Source organism: Terrapene carolina, unplaced genomic scaffold (genome assembly GCF_002925995.2).
Source record: "Terrapene carolina triunguis isolate 2854851 unplaced genomic scaffold, T_m_triunguis-2.0 Scaffold22, whole genome shotgun sequence".
NCBI classification, from domain to species: Eukaryota; Metazoa; Chordata; order Testudines; family Emydidae; genus Terrapene; species Terrapene triunguis.
The window spans coordinates 12,206,225-12,224,762 of NW_020664373.1; the positions used below are offsets into that span (position 1 = coordinate 12,206,225).

Genomic DNA, 18,538 nt, shown 5'->3' on the forward strand with positions numbered 1-18,538 from the left:
CTTGTCTGCTTTAGGTCGAGATTGTACAGTCTTCAAGACAAGAACTATGCCTTATTCTATGTTCTGTAAAGCACCATGACCATCTGAGACTTAATAATTACAAATTGATAATCTTCTGTGCACCATAGCTGAGACCCTGCAAAGACTGTTAGCTCAGCTCCAAGTGGGGCTTCATATCACCCCTTCTGCACCCTACCTTATCTGCCCTGAATATTCTGGATAACTTCCTTTTGTAGTTGGGGAAATCACAGTGAGTGGATCTTTGACAAGTACAGTTAATTTGGTGGCAGCAGTTACACTGCAGACCCAACATCTAGCTTTTAAAAAAAATGTACATTGAAGATTGTCACATGGCTGAAAGCAATTAACTGGAGATCAAACCAAGTCAGGGTAGGTCAGTTACAAGAGAGGTAAACTGCCATGCAGTATATAAAAAAACCCAGCACCATTTAATGAAAGGAGCAGGTAGTTGCAGCCTCTCATAAAATTTCTAAATGTTATTAGAAAAAAAAAGAGTTAATTGGGGAAGGAAGGCATACAGCTTATTGGGGTCTAAAATTATACTGTTAAGAGGAAACAAATTTTCAGTCAAAGGAAAAGAACAGAATTGACAAAATTTAAAGAGCATGGATACTACTAAGATCACGTGTGGCAGTGCATATTACATATACAACACCTAAAGGATGCTAGAGCATACTTCCAAGAGTGATTATGTTTTATGACAGATGTAATAACATATGAGAGATCTATTTATGAAACAGTGAACCCTTTTTAGATTATATAAAACATGATTAAAATAGATCATGTTATATGACCAAATAAACTCAAGTAAATCAAAATATTGTAAGCACAGACATGTGGAGAATGTTTATTTTTGTTTATTTGCTTCTTTAAATGAACATTGTCAAACTAAAAATCACACTTCTGCTTGGAAATATTTTGCCTATTATTTGTGTAGATAACAGCTAAGTATACCATAAAGAGAGAAATTAGTAAATCGTATTTTCTCTTTTTATAGTTTGTGTCTTTGGCAGTACTTTGGGCACAATCAATGTAATTGTTTCACCAGTATAATCAGGTAAGTTAGTCAGTTACCCCTCTTGTTTGTGTGAGTCATTTCACACAGTAACAGGGCAAAGAAAAACATGTTGACATGAAAAAATACAAAAACTGGACAGGAAAACTAAAGAAATAGATGATGTACCTAAAACTACTTCTAATTCATTTTCTGAATCTGACTTAGTTTCAAATTGATAGTGTCTCGTTAATGTCACAATATATATACAATTATTAAATGGAGTTTTATAATACAACACTTAGCACTTGAAAGGGTTAAGACACTGTACAGATATTATTTATTTTATCCTTTTAAGCCCCACTCTGAGGTACACGGACCACAGGTAAGTACTATCATACCCAGTTTGTAGGTAGGGAAACTGGAATAGAAAGCCGAAGTGAATTACCCAAAGCCACACAAAGCATCAGCAGCAGAGGCAAGATTAGAACTGAGACTTCCCCAACTCAGTGCTTATTACCCCAGCCCATACTACCTTTTTATAGAGAAGTTAGTAGAAGTCATCATTATGCAGATGGGTAAAAGTCCATCCAAACGTATTCCTTAGTATTCTGCTGTTTGTGTTTATTGAAAAGAAAATACAACTTTGGGTCTGTTTGCTTTTTGCACGCAGTAAACTAAATACTCAGCATCCATGTAACCCTACTGACATCAATGGGGTAGCACAGGTACAAATGAAAGCGGAATTAGGCCTAAGGCATCTGTATATTTTCCATACTTTTGATGTCTCCTGTCCTTCAATTATAATATTTGAGATGTTCATACATGCTTGGCTGTGTTAGACTTACAAATGAGTTCCTGACATTATAAAACCATTGACATGTATATCAAATTTTGGTCCTAAACTACTTGTCAGTGTCCTTTTCAACAAGACGAGGGAATATCTGGGTTTTAAAAAATAGAAATATGTATAATATATTTATGTAGTAGTTTATACAATGAATGTAATAAATAAGATATAATCCAAAATTTAAGACTAATTTGGTCTCTGTGGAATAAGTAATACTATAAAAATTCAAATATCTCTGCTGTAATTACAGTATTAAATGCAATTTTTTATAATTTCCCCTCCCCTCATATCTTACAGTGCTGGTTACCTCCTGGCCTCTCTACCAAAGGTGAATTCATTCCATTGGTGCTGTAGAAATCTAATGAACACCTTAGGATCTCTGGGGATAAGTGATGCTATATAAATATATAACATCATACTGATACATATTCAGTGCAATTCACCCCTGTGCAGAGGACCAGCCTGAGCTAGTAAGCCCTTTTTAGAGGACATAAGTGGCAGAGGGCAAATGTGCTGGGGGTGAAATCCTGGGTCCGTTGAAATCCATAGTTTTGCCATTGACTTCTCTGGGGCCAGGATTTCACCCATAGTATTTAAATTGCATTTAAGTGGTGCATAGGCCTCTTGCTGGCCCTCTGCACAGGTTATCTCTCCTTTTGTGAGCCATTTATCAAATATTTCAGCCCTTTGACGTTTCAGCTGTAAAATGTGCTCTTTGGGCCAGATGCTCAACTTGTGTAAATTGGACACACTCCACTGATTTCATACAGTCTGTGAAACGACAGTGATTTACACTAGCTAGCAATCTGCTCTTGTGTGAATTGTGTTACGGGGACCCTTCTGTTCAGGTTTAACAACCAGATTCAGTCAGGTTCTTGTGTTTTTCCAGGGCTTACTCCTTGGGTGCTACAAAAGCAGCACACACACACCAACAACGTACGTTTCGTGTGCCTTAGTCCTGAGCTGCAGGGTTCAAATGCTTGCGATATAGTAACTCAGGACAAAAGTTTCAAAACTGCCAAAGTGATTTAGGAGCTTGTGCCCCATTTTTCAGAATGGACTTAGGCACTTAGTGGTCAGTCAGTCCAGGATTTTACCCCCTGTCAGAGGGGCCCAGCAAACTTACCGTTGCCACTTATAACCTCTAAATAGGGCTTTACTGGAACTTAAGTGAAGCAGAGGTCTTGGGCTGTTCCTCAACACAGGGGTGAATTCCACTGAATGTGTATCATGTGTACCTTGTGTATGGGACAGATCTGAACAAAGTTGATTTCAGTGGGAGTTAGGCACCTAGGTGCTTTTGAAGATCCTACTAGGTGCCTATCGGCATCTTAAAGCACCTAAATACCTTTGAGAATCTGTCCCTAAGGGCCTAGTTTGCTTTTGAAAATGGGACTTCAGCTCTTAAGTTTCAAGGCCCCTTTCAAAATTTGACCTGAAGTCTTCACACCAATACAACCCTCGGCTGTTCTACAAAGATTGCCAGTAGACATCATCAGAGCTGCTGTGGGGCATAAGGGGGACCTGTTCTCCTATCTGCTATCCTGTTGACGTGTCCCCCTCAGTGCAGTTGCAGGTCTTGCGCATTTTCACTCCCGATCCCCGCTCTAACTTTATTCATGTGCTTTCTCCACAGCCAATAGGGAGCCAGTTGTGATGCAGCTATGTGTGTCTCCTGGGCTGAGGCCACCAGTTCATTTCAGTAACTACCAACCAGGGCAGGATTTGAGCCAGAGACATAAATGGTGAAAGGTCAGTATCTCATTAGCCATCTCCTGAACCAGCCACTTCCCCAAGAAGAGACAGATGCTATTTTGTTTTAAACTTCTCTCTGCTCTTTAAACTTGCTAGAAATGTTCCATATCCTTTCCCTTTAACACAAACTAGAAAATAATGATATAAACATCATGTTTTGTGACCTGGGGTAGGCAGGACACAAATATGTATTTGGAAATTTAGGCATCTGAATTGAAATCCTGGCCCCGCTGAAGTCAAAAACTTCAATTGAATTCAGTGGGACAAGGATTTCACCTCAGGCATCTTAATTACAGATGATCAAAAAAGAAAAATTATGAAGACTTCAAAGTTTAAAAATTGATTCTGTTTCACAAAATGGATCCACTTCAGAGTTCTAGTTTTTTTATTTTTATGTGTGAAAAGTCAATCATTTTTTAATAAAAAATGTTATCAAAAACCACTATCAAAATGATTATTACAATGTTTTGGTAAATGGAAACAATTGCAACAACCATTTTGATAATGTTTTTGATGTTTTCAGTAATGTTTGATACATTTTTCAATAAAAAGGTATTGTGAAAAGTATTTGCAAAAACCAAATAATTTCAAAAACAGTTTTTCAAAATGGGTTTTTTTGCTTTTGAAAAAGGCCCTTTTTTAATTATTCTTTTTCATCTGAGAAATGTTGAGCAGCTCTGATCTTGAGATTCACACCATTCTTCCTTAGTATTGATAGGCATAAGGTATATTGCTGCCATTAGATGTATTGGGGTAGCCTGGGTGTAACTTAAGGTGGCCCTTAATATGATTTGAATGTCTTGTTGTTAAACCCACAGCTAATACAGAAGAGGCTCATTTTTTTAAAATGTAGGGATGAGTTCATTTTTCCATGCATATACAGACACCGACAGAAGAATGCAGAATAAACATGTCACATTCAATGCGTTAAAACATATTTGTGTCAATAGAAAGCTCGGTGTGCACTTTATTTCCATATGGATTTGGGACCAACAGCTGCTCAGGCACTAGTCACAAGAGCTTGCCTTAGCACCATCTGCTGCTGCTTTGGTAGGGCCCATTGCAAATATAAGAACCAGCCAAAAGGTGCATGTCAAACTGAAGAGAACAACTAAATTGGTTAGTACAGGATAACTGCTCATAGCTTACGTGACTGACCTGATGGCACCTTCTTGATGGTGTAAGCTACATGGAGAAGCTGATGGGAATTCTAAGGGATTGGGATAAAAGACTGGACCGCAGTCATTTTAACGTACAGGAGGTAAATGTGCAGTATAAAAGGCACTTCAGTGAGGAAAGAGAGAAAAACATGAAATACAGAAAGCAAAGTTTGGAAAGTGATGGCGCAAGTAATTTTTTGCAGAAATGTGGGTGCCCAATCAAAACGAAGCAGTGCTGGGATTCATAGGAAAATAGAAACACATTACAATAAAGCCCCTCCACACCCAGTCAAGTAATGCTAAAGGTTTGGCTTAAACCCATAAGTTCCCGGTAGAAGGCTGACAAGTCAGCTACATGCAAACGAAGACACAGAGATATGGGATATTATAACAATGTACAAATATCTGAAAGGAGCTAAATTATTGTGTGAGATACTCTGAGCTACAACAAGGAATAATAGGATGAAATTAAGACAGGACTAATTTGGGAAAACTGTCCTGATCACAAGAAGCATTAGGCTAAAATAATGGACATGGATATGAATAGGTTTGGGACTTTAAAAACTAGACTAGACAAAACAATAAAAAATATACTGAAAGGAACAATTTTGCATTCTCAGACGGATGAATTGGATTATCTATATTCTCTGACTTGTGAAATTCTGTGATCCTTAATGTGGTTAGATATTAAGGGGTGAAATCCTGCACATTGATATTAATGGGAGTTTTGCCTTTGATTCGAATGGGGTCAGAATTTCAAACGAGTCTATAAATGTATCTACTTGTAGCTAACGCTGGTAATACCTAGGCACAATGGGGTTAATTAAGGATGGAGGGTAGCTGTGACCCCTACATTTTCTGGCTTTTGACAACTCATATTAAACTCCTACTATTGATGGTTTCCTTAAACTTAAATTTTGGATAACTTCAAAATCAGTAAATACTTTTCAATTTTTCTTCAGATATCTATTTTTTTATACAGTATAGTAGTTCTTTTGAAACCTTTCCACTACAACTCTGATTTTCCAGTTCTGGAAACCGCTGAAAAATCTTTGGAAACTAAGGATCTGTATAATCAGAAATGCAATGTTATGCTGTCAAGGGTCACAACCAACCTTCACTTAATCAAGAGGCTTGATTCATGAGAGACCAGCTCTTTCATATTATACAGTACCTCATTTTTCAAATAACTATTATTTACTCCCTGATTAAGAATCATTACAGTCTCCTGTCCAAATTTATATTTTGGCAAATTATATGTCAATTTTTTAAAACGGCAATTATTTGGTATTCAGAGAACTATGAGAAATCATTTCCCTCGCGCGGTTTCTCTCAAATGCAAGTGTACATAAATTACATCTGCTCTAGAATTTTTCCTTTACACAAATTATTATGTCTCCAATAGCACTTACAGAAGAGCTCACTCTCTACCCCACAGCCAGTGGCAGAATAAAGAGGGGTGAGTGAAACAAGAAATATAAACACAAACAGCCAAAAGTGCCTACAAGTAGGTACGGTGCATACCTTTGTAGCAGAAAAGAAGAGACAGCAGGATGTTTTCCATCTTGAACTGCATCTCTTCTTTTGTCTTTCGAGAATGAGTACTTAGCGTGCTGCACAGCTTTCTGAGAAGGAGTGAGATTAACTTAAGCAATGCCTGATTAAGCACCTTACTCTCCTTAGCTCTCATGGTTTTACCAAATACAATCAAGCCAGCCACACACTACTGCAGTCATCAAAGCTCCATCCTAAAGAAGATATCAAGAGGAACAATATTTAAAAGGCATGACGTGTATAGTGTGTACATATTATATTTCCCCCTTCATTTTTTCCCACCATAACCACTTGGTGATATTTGTTTTTCTAAAAACTGTCATGCTTAGAAAACAGTCCTGGTTATAATGTTTTCTCGGCCCATAAAGAGCAAAGGAATGAGAGCAGCAATGACTTAATCTAGGAGAAGCAGCACATTTGACCTATGCAGTGATTTATCTGCTGACTACTTGTAAAATCTTGAACCAGAAAATAAACCACCATAAGAAGCCTTCCTTTGCTAAAAGTTCTACCTCATACTATCCTTCCATTAAAAGTCACTATCAGACAATTTAAATTGCAGACCATTGTAATAACAGTTTTAAACAGTGAGAGCCGTCTCTAAAGTCTATTGAAGTCAGTGGAAAGACTCTCACTTTGGCTCAGAGCCTAAAGCCCTATTAATTAGGTATGATTGTCGGGGACTTTAGTGGAAGGATAGTATTGGTGTTTCTACTGAAAAAGAGATTCAGGAGATCTAAGATTTTACAGGTAGCCAGCAGATAAATCACTGCAAATGTCAAATGTGTTGCTGCTAGATTAAGCCATTGCTGCTTTCTGCCCTTTGCTTCTTATCGATTAAGAAAATGTTACGTAACCAGGGATGTTGATTTAGCACAGCATTTTTAAGAAAAGGTCATTGAATGGCTGGAGTGAAAAAAAGTCACATAAATATAACTTAAAAAGTCAAATATCCTGGACACTCTTTCCAACCCCAAATAATCTTTCTTTTTCCACTTCACATCACTAGAACTGTACTGCTTCTGTGGTAATCATGCCTAAATGTAACCATAATGGGGCAAATTCATCCTGGGTGTAACTCCATCAATTTATACAGAGTTTTACCAAGGAGGACTATGGCCCAATAGGTTACATCTACACTGCAAGAAAAGACTCATGGCTTGGCCATGGATGGCTCAGGTCAGCTCACTTGGACTTGCAGGGCTCAGACTGAGGGGCTAGAAATTTCAGTGTAAATGTTTGGGCTTTGTTTGGAGTCTGGGCTCTGAGACCCTGCAGTGTGGGAGGGTCTTATAGCCCAAGCTCCAGCCCAAACTCGAACATCTGCACTGCCATTTTTAGCCCTGCAGCCTGAGCCCCAAGCTCTCAGACTGGGGGCTGCAGGGTTTTTATAGCAGTCTAGCCAAACCCATAGTTGCCACAACAGAGCCTGCCTTCTTAAACCCCAACTTAATTATACAGTTAAATAATAATAGTTAAAAGGGAGGGGACATTTCCTCCACCCCCACCTCTCCTTTCCAGCTCAAGTAAAACTCTTGCTGAGAGGTTGCGGGTGAAAGCTGGTCCTTTGTATCTATGTACTATGGTGCTGTTGCTCCTATTCTCTCTCTCTCTCTCTCTCATAGCCTCCCATAGCCTGCTAGAAGTTGCCCTGGGATAGGCATGCTCTGAGCAGCCTTCGGGGGGGGGGGGCAGTGCCTTAATGGCACAATTGAACTGCTAATGAGTGATGACGTATCTCCTTTGAGTGAGGACATATCAGCTGACGGGAGAACTTTATTTAAAAAGTTCAATATCCTTTTGCAAATAATGTAACAGTTCCAACAGTTAATTGCTCTCCCCTTCAAATCCACACAGCCTGTACCTTCTGTGGTACAGTAGATTAGAAAGTCCCTCCACTGAATAGTGAGGAGGTATATTTTTAATGTTAGAAATTCTTGGTAGCAGGAAGAAACAATCGTTTTTCTCCCCAGAAGATTTGGGATCATGGATCCGCTCTCTCTGAGCCCTGGAATGGACTTTAACGTGAGACACACTCTAGTTTTCTTTTTAAGTCCCTTGCACTCATGTATGATGCTATCCCTCATGGTGGTGTTACTCAGTGCTATTCAGACAGCCTGCACAGTGCCTATGCACTACCCAAAATGGGACTTGGGTAGTGCATAGGCATGTGATGGCCCTATGCACCGAGTGAATTCCACTGTCAGAGAATATATTTGATGGCAGCCTTAGGCCTATGACTATAATCCTCACTAACCAACTAAGAACCTCCCCTTCCAGTGACTTCCCCCCTACTTCCTTTCCGCCCTACAACTGGAGGAGTGTTAACTGGCCACTTCACTTTGTATGGTCCCTTGAAATATGTGTTAACTACGTTTGCTAAACAATCTGTTCCACCTTGTATTTAACTGTGATACTGAGTCAGTTTCCCAGACCTGAAGACAAGCTCTGTATAAACTTGAAAGCTCGTCTCCCTCACCAACAGACAGGGGTGGCGAGTTGTATGGGCCAGTGGTGCCCATGCTCCACCAATATGAGAGTATGGGGGGCCCAGCTCCACCAAAGTTTGGGGCTGGGTCTCTCCCCCGACCCCGCCTGCTGCCCCCGCGTGCCTCCCCCGGAATGTCCCCCCAACCACCCCCAGGCGATTTAAAAGGGCCCGGGGCCCCCGCCACCACCGGCAGTGCAGCAGGGCTAAGGCGGCTTCCTGTCCCGCCCGCTCCGCTTCCGGAAGCGGCTGGCACATATCTGCGGCCCCGTGTGTGTGTGTGTGTGTCTCCGTGTGCTGTCCCCACCCCGAGCGCTGACTCTGCCAACTGCGGCCAATGGGAGCTGCGGGGGCGGTGCCTGCGGGCAATGGCGTGCGGTGACCCTCCCCACCCCCCTCCGCCTAGGAACTGCTGCCAGAGGGGGGTGTGGGTCACTTTTGGGAGCTGACCAAGGTAAGCGCCACACCCGAACCCCCTGCCTCAGCCCAGAGCCTGCACCCAAACTACCTCCCAGGGTCCACCCTCCACACCCCAACCCCCTTCCCCAGCCCAGAGCCCCCCCCCCGCCCCCCCCCTCCCCCCCAGCGCCCACCCCCCACACCCCAACCCCTGGCCCCAGCCCAGAGCCTACCCCCAACTCCCTCCAAGAGCCCGCACCCCCTCCCACCCCCCAACCCTTGGCCCCAGCCCAGAGCCCGCACCCCAACTCCCTGCCCCAGCCCAGAGCCCACACCCAAACTCCCTCCCAGAGCCTGACCCCTCACCCCTCCCACACCCAAACTCCCTCCCAGAGCCTTAGGCAGGTGTGTGTGTGTGTGGGGGGGGAGAGACTTGGACCCATTCTGGGCACCACCAAAAATTATACAAACCTGCCGCCCCGCCAACAGAAGTTGGTTCAATAAAAGATATTACCTCACCCACCTTGTCTCTGTAATATCCTGGGGTCACATGGCTGCAACAACACTGCATACACCATGTAGGAGCATTTTTATAAAGAAAGTTAAATGCAAAAATATCAGTCCAATGCAATTTGAGATGGCCCAGATTTTAAGTCTCTGTTTCTCTTATTTAATATTGTGTTGATTTTGTTGTATGCAGGTAAAATCAAGGGTAAAAACAATTATATACACACACACGACGGGAATTGCACTTTTCCCAAGCATTCAAACAATGAAATATTTGAGAACAAGTGAATTGACATGGATATAAAATCAAAGGTGTTTAAAGCTGTACAAACTAGCTTTATGTCTTGGATAAAATATGCTGAAACTTAGCTGAAGTGACACAAGCACAGGAGCATGAACACTGTCCTGCAGTTCTTTGGCGGAGACCTATGTTAGATAATGCAGGTGGGATGAAGCCGCCTTCACATCAGTGATGATATCACCAATTACCTACTGTGCTGACCTCAGTGTTCCCCGCCATGCGTCACAATGAGGCTATTTGCATTCAGCAGCAGAAGTCTGTGCGTGGGTGGCGGCAGCAGCAGCAGAACTGTTATTATCACAGCAGCTATCAGTACTTAGAAACACTCATCCCTCTTCAGAGGCAGCACAGGATGCTACTCCCTCTGTCTCTTTCCCTCGCTTCCTGATAGTGCTGCACACTCCCCATGCTGCATGCATCAGTGTTTCTAGTCACTATTGTCTCCTGGGTTATAGAATCAAAATATACTCCATGAACCTGGGAATCGCTCATCTGTTCTGTACTCACCAGTATACATTAACTTTATAGAGGTCTGAATCACAGAATCATAGGAGACACATTTTGTGGTCCTTTAGTGAGCAAAACTCTCACTGCAGTCCATGATGGTTTGCTCAGATAAGGACAAAAGAGGATGGTCCATAGAAACCAGAGACGGAACAGACCTCTTAGGACACATCAGGCCTGATTTACACTCACACTGGCAATTCCACTGAATCCAGTCCAGATTTACACCATTAAAGAGGATCAGACTGAGCTACTCCAGCCATTCCACTCCAGGAGGAGGGAACAGTTAAAGATTGCACTCTATGATCTGTTCTCCTGTGTTTATTTATCCACATATTGTTTTATAGTGCTCATCATCACAGTATCTTTGCACCTTACAAATGGAAATGGATTTAGTTTTATGACACCCCATTGAGGGAAGTATTCAGTGGTGGTTAAAAAAAAAGAAAAGGGTAAACTAACCTAAAGTCAACTTCAGATTCCCCAAATGAGAAGACAAATTCCATAGTCCCCAACTGAGAAGTGGGTAACCTCAGTTTACCTGAGTTCAGTCTTGACTACACTACTGTAAGTATTAGTACCCCAGTTTAGAAATGGGGAAAACTAAAGTGCACAGAGGTTAAAGCCCAAAAATTTATAAGCTGGCACTGACTTTGGGTGCCCAATTTGAGTTGCTTTGGAACTGATTTTTCAAAGGTGCTGATTACTTGTAACTTCTGTTTATTTTGGTTGAGTCTGCCTACCTTATTCATGTTGAGTAGCACTTTAATCCACAAATATTCCTGTTGACCTCAATGGGGACCACTCAAGAAATGAGGTGGTACTCAATGTGACTGATGATTATCAGAATCTGGCCCTATGTTGAAGCTATCTGTGCTAAGCACTATTAAAAAGCAAAGCCTGTGTGTCCTCAGCCGGCCACCCAGAATCCGTAAGCACTTTTGGCCTTACAAACTTACCAGAAGTAATGTCTGTAGAAAAGCTGGGAGTAGAACCCAGACCGCCTGACTCCCACGCCACTGCTTTATCCTTTGTATAGATATTTATACCTGTGCAAAGAGGGTTTAAAGTGCTACCAAATCAGAATGGTTGTGTCTTATACACACTTGGCATAGGTGTAAATGACACACAAGGTGCAAGACAGAGGAGAATCAGGCCCAAGATCACCCTTCCTCTCATGCTAGGCTTGTTTCCATAGTATATTCCTCAGTTTGGAATAATTCCCTCTGGTATATTCTCCAGGGAAGAATGATTCACTGGTATATTTTCCCCTTGCTAGGATTGCTCCTTATGACACAGAACACAATCTGTGGTCTATGGATCAGCGGTTGTCCACAAAGCACTTATGCCACAGGCTAACTGGTCATATGATGCTGGCTCTCCTCCATATTACCAGGTGCAAAAGTACACTAACAGAAAATAAAATGCATTAAATGCTTTCCTAATATTTCTTTGACATATAAACCCTCGCTGTATGTAGGTGTCCCTGGGAATTTACAAAAGGGAGTCAAATAGCAGGAGATGTGAGTCACGATTAGAGCTGGCCAAAAATTTTTGAATTGTTTATTGAAAATTATCTTTTTTTTTAAAAGCCATTTTTTCCCTGAAAAATAACTGACATTGTAGCAATTACTTTTTTCATTATTATAAAGTTGCCTTTTGAAAAAGAGACTTTTTAATCCAATTTTTTTTTATCTAAAACATTCTTGAAAATGTTGTCAAACTATTTCCTTTCCCAGAAACCCCGTTTTTTATCAACTAAACAATTTGGTTTCAAATTTTTATTACAAATGTTTTGAAAAGATTGTTTTAAAGGAAAAAATGAGTCAATTTCAAACCGTTTGGAACAAAACCTGAAGAGAAGTGCTATTATTTTACACAAAGTGTATTCAATAGAATCATAAAACTAGAAGAGTCCTTGAGAGGTCATATTGTCCAGTCCCCTGCACTCCTGTTGATTTTTTGGCAAGCTCTCTCTGCATGGCACAGCGTCTCTGGTGAGATAGCAAAGCTAGAGAACCCCTGCAGTGTGGTGAATCAAGGCAGGAACAGGAGCTTGGCTTGCACGTCGCTGGATGCAAGCCGCAGACGCTGCCCCCTTTGGGTGCACGCTGCTGCAGTGTCACAGGTCACAGACTTCAATCAGGTTTATTTATTTAGAAATGTTACTATAAATTCTCCTTAACAAAACCCCAGGCTGGAAAAACGGGAAGAATCTAACTATCCACTTCCCCGGAAAGAAACCTCACCCAAAACAAAGCCGCAGGCTTTGGTTCCACTGGGGCTCGAACCCAGGACCTTCTGCGTGTAAAGCAGACGTGATAACCACTACACTATGGAACCGCCACATGACTACAGTCTGCCATTGCCGTTCTTATGCAGGACGCTACCGCACGCCTCCTGCTCCCCGCCCCGCCGCGAGAACGAGCGCCCCCAGCGCGTGGCGTTCCGCACGCGGCGCCTCCGGGGAGCAGAAGCAGGAGCCGCAGCGCGCGTGGGGCGGAACTCAAAGCAGCCCCTGTGCAGAGCGCGTGTCTCCCCCTTCCCCCGGCGGCTGCTGCTTGCGGCCCTGGGAGCGCGTGGCTTGCTCCAGGCCGGCCCGTGCAGCTCCCAGATAAGGAACCGGCCAGGCATGATACTAGTGGCACCGGGTAGGCTGTTGGGAAGGAGCCTCCTGCCTTAAACATCCTCTCGCCTGCCCTCATGCCACAGCTGCCAGCAGTGAGCGGCTCCCTGCTCTGGAGGTCAGCACAGAGCATGTGCAGAAGGATGTGGTTGAGTTTCTGAGTGTAACAGAAACTCTCCAGTTCGTGCCTGTAACTTACCTTAGGTCTGGGTAGAGCACAACAGAAATAGACACAGGTTTTTAATTTCTTCTCCCCAGCAGCATCTAAAAGGTGAGTGTGTGGCTCAAGATGCTTGGCGTTTCTTAGGCGATTGGCCCAGGGATGTGAACCGATTGCTCCTGGCATGTTAGAAGGTTCAAGGAAAAAAGAAAATATCAAGCAGGATATTTTGTAGTAATCATTTAGTACCCACAGCGAGTTCCAGGTGCAGAGACTGACTCTTCCTGCCCCAAGGAGCATACAGTCTGAAATGACAATCTTACTACACCTTGCACTTAGATAAAGCTCTTCATCCAAGGATCTCTGTAAACGCATTTAGAAAGATGGATGTGGCTATCTCTGGGTTTATAGATGAGGAAACTGAGGCCCACAGAGGTGTAATGGCCGCCTCAAGCCAGTGGCTGAACAAAAATAAATTTCTATTTTGTATTCAGAACGTTTGCAATTCAAATGGAATTTCTAGCAACCAAAGGGGTCGTCTCCACACTGGGTACTGTGCTGGCTGTGCTGAGAATCATGCTGGAGTCAATCCCCAAAGCACTTAATAAATTTAGTGCTGTTTTGTAATGTGGTTCAAAGACCAAACTCCCTTTTATCCATGCTGATCAGGGAAAGTGGTAGACCCCTATGAGCCATATTTTTCAGAGGCAATGAAATGCTTTTCTTGAACACACTTTTTTGGGGAACGTGGGGAGCACTTGATCCTCCAACCATTTTATAAAACTATAATATAATTACCAACTATTGGGACAGCATGAGTAGCAGGATGAAACTCCCCTATTCACACTAACCAAGGAGATGGTTGTTGACCTGGGTTGTAACACTATTGTGTTTAAACACTGATAATTTAGCTCAGTTCTGTAGTATGAACAAAGCCACAGTAGTACTGTGCATGAGGGCTGAGGGTCCTGCAAAGAGTTACATGTGACATTAATTGTAATGGAAGTCAACAAGATTACTCACCTGCATAGAAGTTCAGCATGTGTATGACTATTTGTAGCATTGAGGGCCTATGTTGTTTGTGCCTCAGTGCAGATTTTCATTACATGTCTGAAGGAGCAGTTAAGAAGTATTTAACATTTTTAATTAACACATTTTAATGTTTTAATAATTTTTTCAGCCCTGGACTATAAAGGCTTTGAAGGGGCAGTAACAGTAAGTAGGTGGGTGGGGGGAATCAAACTTTGTTTGTCTTTTTAAAAGTGACACTATCAGGACTGACAACTTTGTTTTTATTTGCAGCCATAGTTGTATATATACTGCCAGTCCCCTGTTTTGCTTAGTTGCTCTATTCTTGAGAACAAGAAGAGAACAGATTCTTAAATTGATATATTTCATTTCAATACCCAGAATGCTGACAGAATGTTTAAGGGGCAGGATGAGCATAGTGAGATGCATACATGCCCCTGCTGTTTCTGGGGAGCGTTGCTGTGTGGATTTGTTATAAATCAGTTATGGGAAAGTATTAATGCAATAATATATTGCAGCTTTTTTTAACCACTTTTTCATTGGGAGGAAAACAACAGTGATATATTTTCTTTGGCGTAGAGGATAGTTTTTTTAAAAAGAGTAATAAGGAAATGGGTGGAATTTGTTGCTCTTGTATAGTGCCCCTTTAAGAAGTTGTGAGATAGTCCAGAATGGATCCAAAGTAGTGGTTATTATGATATATCCTAACAATAATTATGTAGTACATATTTGTGATTGAATTTGTTTGCGAGCATTAAGAAAACAAACCAGATACATTTGCTTTCTAAAATCTGCATAAAAATATTAAGCATCTTCTTTCCTTTAAATGACAGAAGTCAAAAAATGTAAAGAGAAGCCTAAAACTGTGTTCTTTAACCCACCCCATTTTGCCTCTTGTTCTAGCACATAAGATCTGCCGTACCCAGGACACTGGGTGCTAGGGTACCTAAAGGATAAGTTATTGCCTTAACTGAGAGGCTTCTGTTTTTTAACTAGATCATTACTTTTACTTTAATGTGGGTGTGTTTTCAGTGAACACAAACAATACGTTGAAAGACCGACAAGAGCTTTGGAGGTGCCATTTTCTTACATTGTAGCTTTGAGGATCTGTGTTCTGTCAGTAGAGGGCTCTCAGTGCTCACTTTGATGAGTTGCTCATTCCCTATACTTCCTGATGCTCTCCTTACCCAATTAACTGTTTCTGATCTTTATGGTATAACATAAGTTTGTGTAGGTACAGTGAAGCACAGCCTGTAGGTATTCTGAAATAACCTTTGCAACATTGCACCTTTGCAACATTTTTTTAGTGCTAGTTAACACACCTCTGTAAGAACATGATCCTGTAAACAGTTGTATGTGCTGGGGCTTCTTCCCATAGTATATGGGCTTGGGCTTCACCCCCATGTGATGGGGCTCAGGCCTTTGCCCCAGACCCCATCAAGTCTAAGCCAGCCCTGGCAACCCCATTAAAACAGGGCCGCAACCCACTTTGGGGTCCCGACCCACAGTTTGAGAACCGTTGCTTTAGTGATTAATTCTCATAATATGTACCTTCAGTACCTTAAAAACACTTTTAAAAAAAATTCATTAGTTCCTGGAGGCCTCAGTAGGGATGAAGGATTGTTTCTCTCTCTCCCCCCCCCCCCCCCCCCGAACAGTTTACAATCTAAATAGACAAGACAGACAAAAGTTGGGAGGGGAGACTGAGGCACAAAGGCCATTGAAGTGACTTGCCTGTGGTCACATGGGAGATGAATGGGTGAGGTGGGACCAGAATCCACAGCTCTGACTCCCAGTCCAGTGTACTATCTAATGCATTACACTACCTTGTTGTACATTCAAGAAAAGGGAACTTAAATAGGATTAGACTTAAAGTTAGATTCAATGGTTTCTTATGAGGGGAAACATCAGACTACTGAAATAAATATTTTCCCAGAGGCTTTTAACATGGGACCCTTTGAAGATATCCCCTTGCCATTTTTTTTGTTTTGTTTTGTTTTTTTTTGTTACGAAATGTGATGTGATTTAAGGCAGAGGAAATCTGAGTTTAATGTACTCAGGGAGGCATGTACTCAAAATGTCTGTGTGTGGGTAGGTCTGTTTGTGGGTGTCTGAACCTCAACATTAGTTTAATTTGTCTGTTTTTTTAGTTTCCATTTTTAAAAACTTGAATGCAGATTGCTATGTTTGGTATTATCTTGGCAATGTCACATGATCTTCAGACTTTGATGGATTTCATCTTTCTAGTGTAATTTCAAACTGAAAAGTCAGAGGAATACTTTGAATTTTTCTTTAGATTATTATCACAATAGTATGTACCTTTCAAGTAAAAAGGGAGTTTGTATTAGAAATATGAATGAGTATCTATCGTCTCCCTCGGTAGCTGTTTTTGAAAGTGAATTATTGTGTAAAATCATTGTTAGATCTCTTAATCTATATAAAAGCTACATCTTTTCCAGATACAAAAAGCACCAAGTACCTAAGAAACCTATTATGGGACATTATAAGTAAAGTGGGTGTTTCAGGGTTACAAAATTGTACCTTTGGGACTCTGTCTGTAGTTTGGAGATAATGTTTTGCTTTTTTACTGAAGACGTTCTGATGGCTTACATGTTTTGGCCCAGTTTCTTTTCAATTTCAAAGCCTCACACCCTTGTGACTGAATGCACCCCTGTATTCACATCCATAAGAACTTAAGAACAGCCATATTGGGTGAGACCAAAGGTCCATCTAGCCCAGTATCCAGTCTTCCAACAGTGGCCAATGCCAGGTGCTTCGGAGGGAATGAACAGAACAGGTAATCATCAAGTGATCCATCCCCTATCACCCATTTCCAGCTCTGGCAAACAGAGGCTAGGGACACCATCCCTGCCCATCCTGGTTAATAGCTATTGATGGACCTATCTTCCATGAAATTATATAGGGGTTTGTTTGTTTTTTAAACCCTGTTACAGTCTTGACTTTCACAGCATCCTCTGGCAAAGAGTTTCCCACGTTGACTGTGCGTTGTGTGCAGAAATACTTCCATTAGTTTGTTTTAAACCTGCTGCCTATTAAAAATAAAGTCAGAGGTTTTGGTTTCATTGGGGTATGAACCCAGGAGACTCTGCATGTAAAGCAGATGTGATAACCACTACACCCTACACACCATTGTAGTAATCTTTGTACAAAATGTGCCTTTTGAGGTGGTATCTGAAAACTAACAACTCACTGGTCAATAACATCATGATGAAATGTGTGTAGCATGATTATATGTAAAGTTATAAACATAAGCTGAAATTAGGTCTGAAATGTGTTTTACCAGACATGTCTGGGTAAACCAGTTTCTCAGAGACAAGCTGATCCTAGAATCATAGAATATCAGGGTTGGAAGGGACCTCAGGAGGTCATCTAGTCCAACCCCCTGCTCAAAGCAGGACCAATCCCCAACTAAATCATCCCAGCCAGGGCTTTGTCAAGCCTGACCTTAAAAACCTCTAAGGATGGAGATTCCACCACCTCCCTAGGTAACCCATTCCAGTGCTTCACCACCCTCCTAGTGAAAAAGTTTTTCCTAATATCCAACCTAAACCTCCCCCACTGCAACTTGAGGCCATTACTCCTCGTTCTGTCATCTGCTACCACTGAGAACAGTCTAGATCCATCCTCTTTGGAACCCCCTTTCAGGTAGTTGAAAGCAGCTATCAAATCCCCCCTCATTCTTCTCTTCTGCAGACTAAATAATCCCAGTTCCCTCAGCCTCTCCTCGTAAATCATGTGCTCCAGCCCCCTAATCATTTTTGTTGCCCTTCGCTGGACTCTTTCCAATTTTTCCACATCCTTTTGATACCTCTAGTCAGGTGTCATCAAAGCTGATGGCAATCATCTGTCAAATGGCCATTCTTTGGGAAGCAAGAGGGGCAGGGACAAACTGATCTGCATTTTAGCAAACAACAGCATGGAACTTCTTTCACCACCAGCTCCTTGTCTACATCCTCACAGCAGAAATGAACTTTATCTAGGGATAATCCTCAGGAAAATGCATTTCAAGGGAGGACTGAACTATAAAGGGAGAAGCAAAAATAACCCTAGGTATCTCTTCCTATCTCTCTCTCTCTTTTCTTTTTCACCTAAGACAACATAGGAAGCAGCCATTTGACTCTGGGAGAGATGCTGACCTGAAATTTGGTCAGCCCTGTTGCTGGGGGCAT

The 18,538-nt window shown here is 41.8% G+C and overlaps 1 non-coding gene across 1 annotated transcript; it reads right to left on the reverse strand.

The window, feature by feature from the left end:
* Positions 1 to 12,803: 12,803 nt before the first annotated feature.
* Positions 12,804 to 12,876, reverse strand: TRNAV-UAC. Its single transcript has one exon. It is a non-coding gene; the product is annotated as a tRNA-Val (tRNA).
* Between the last annotated feature and the right edge of the window lie 5,662 nt (positions 12,877 to 18,538).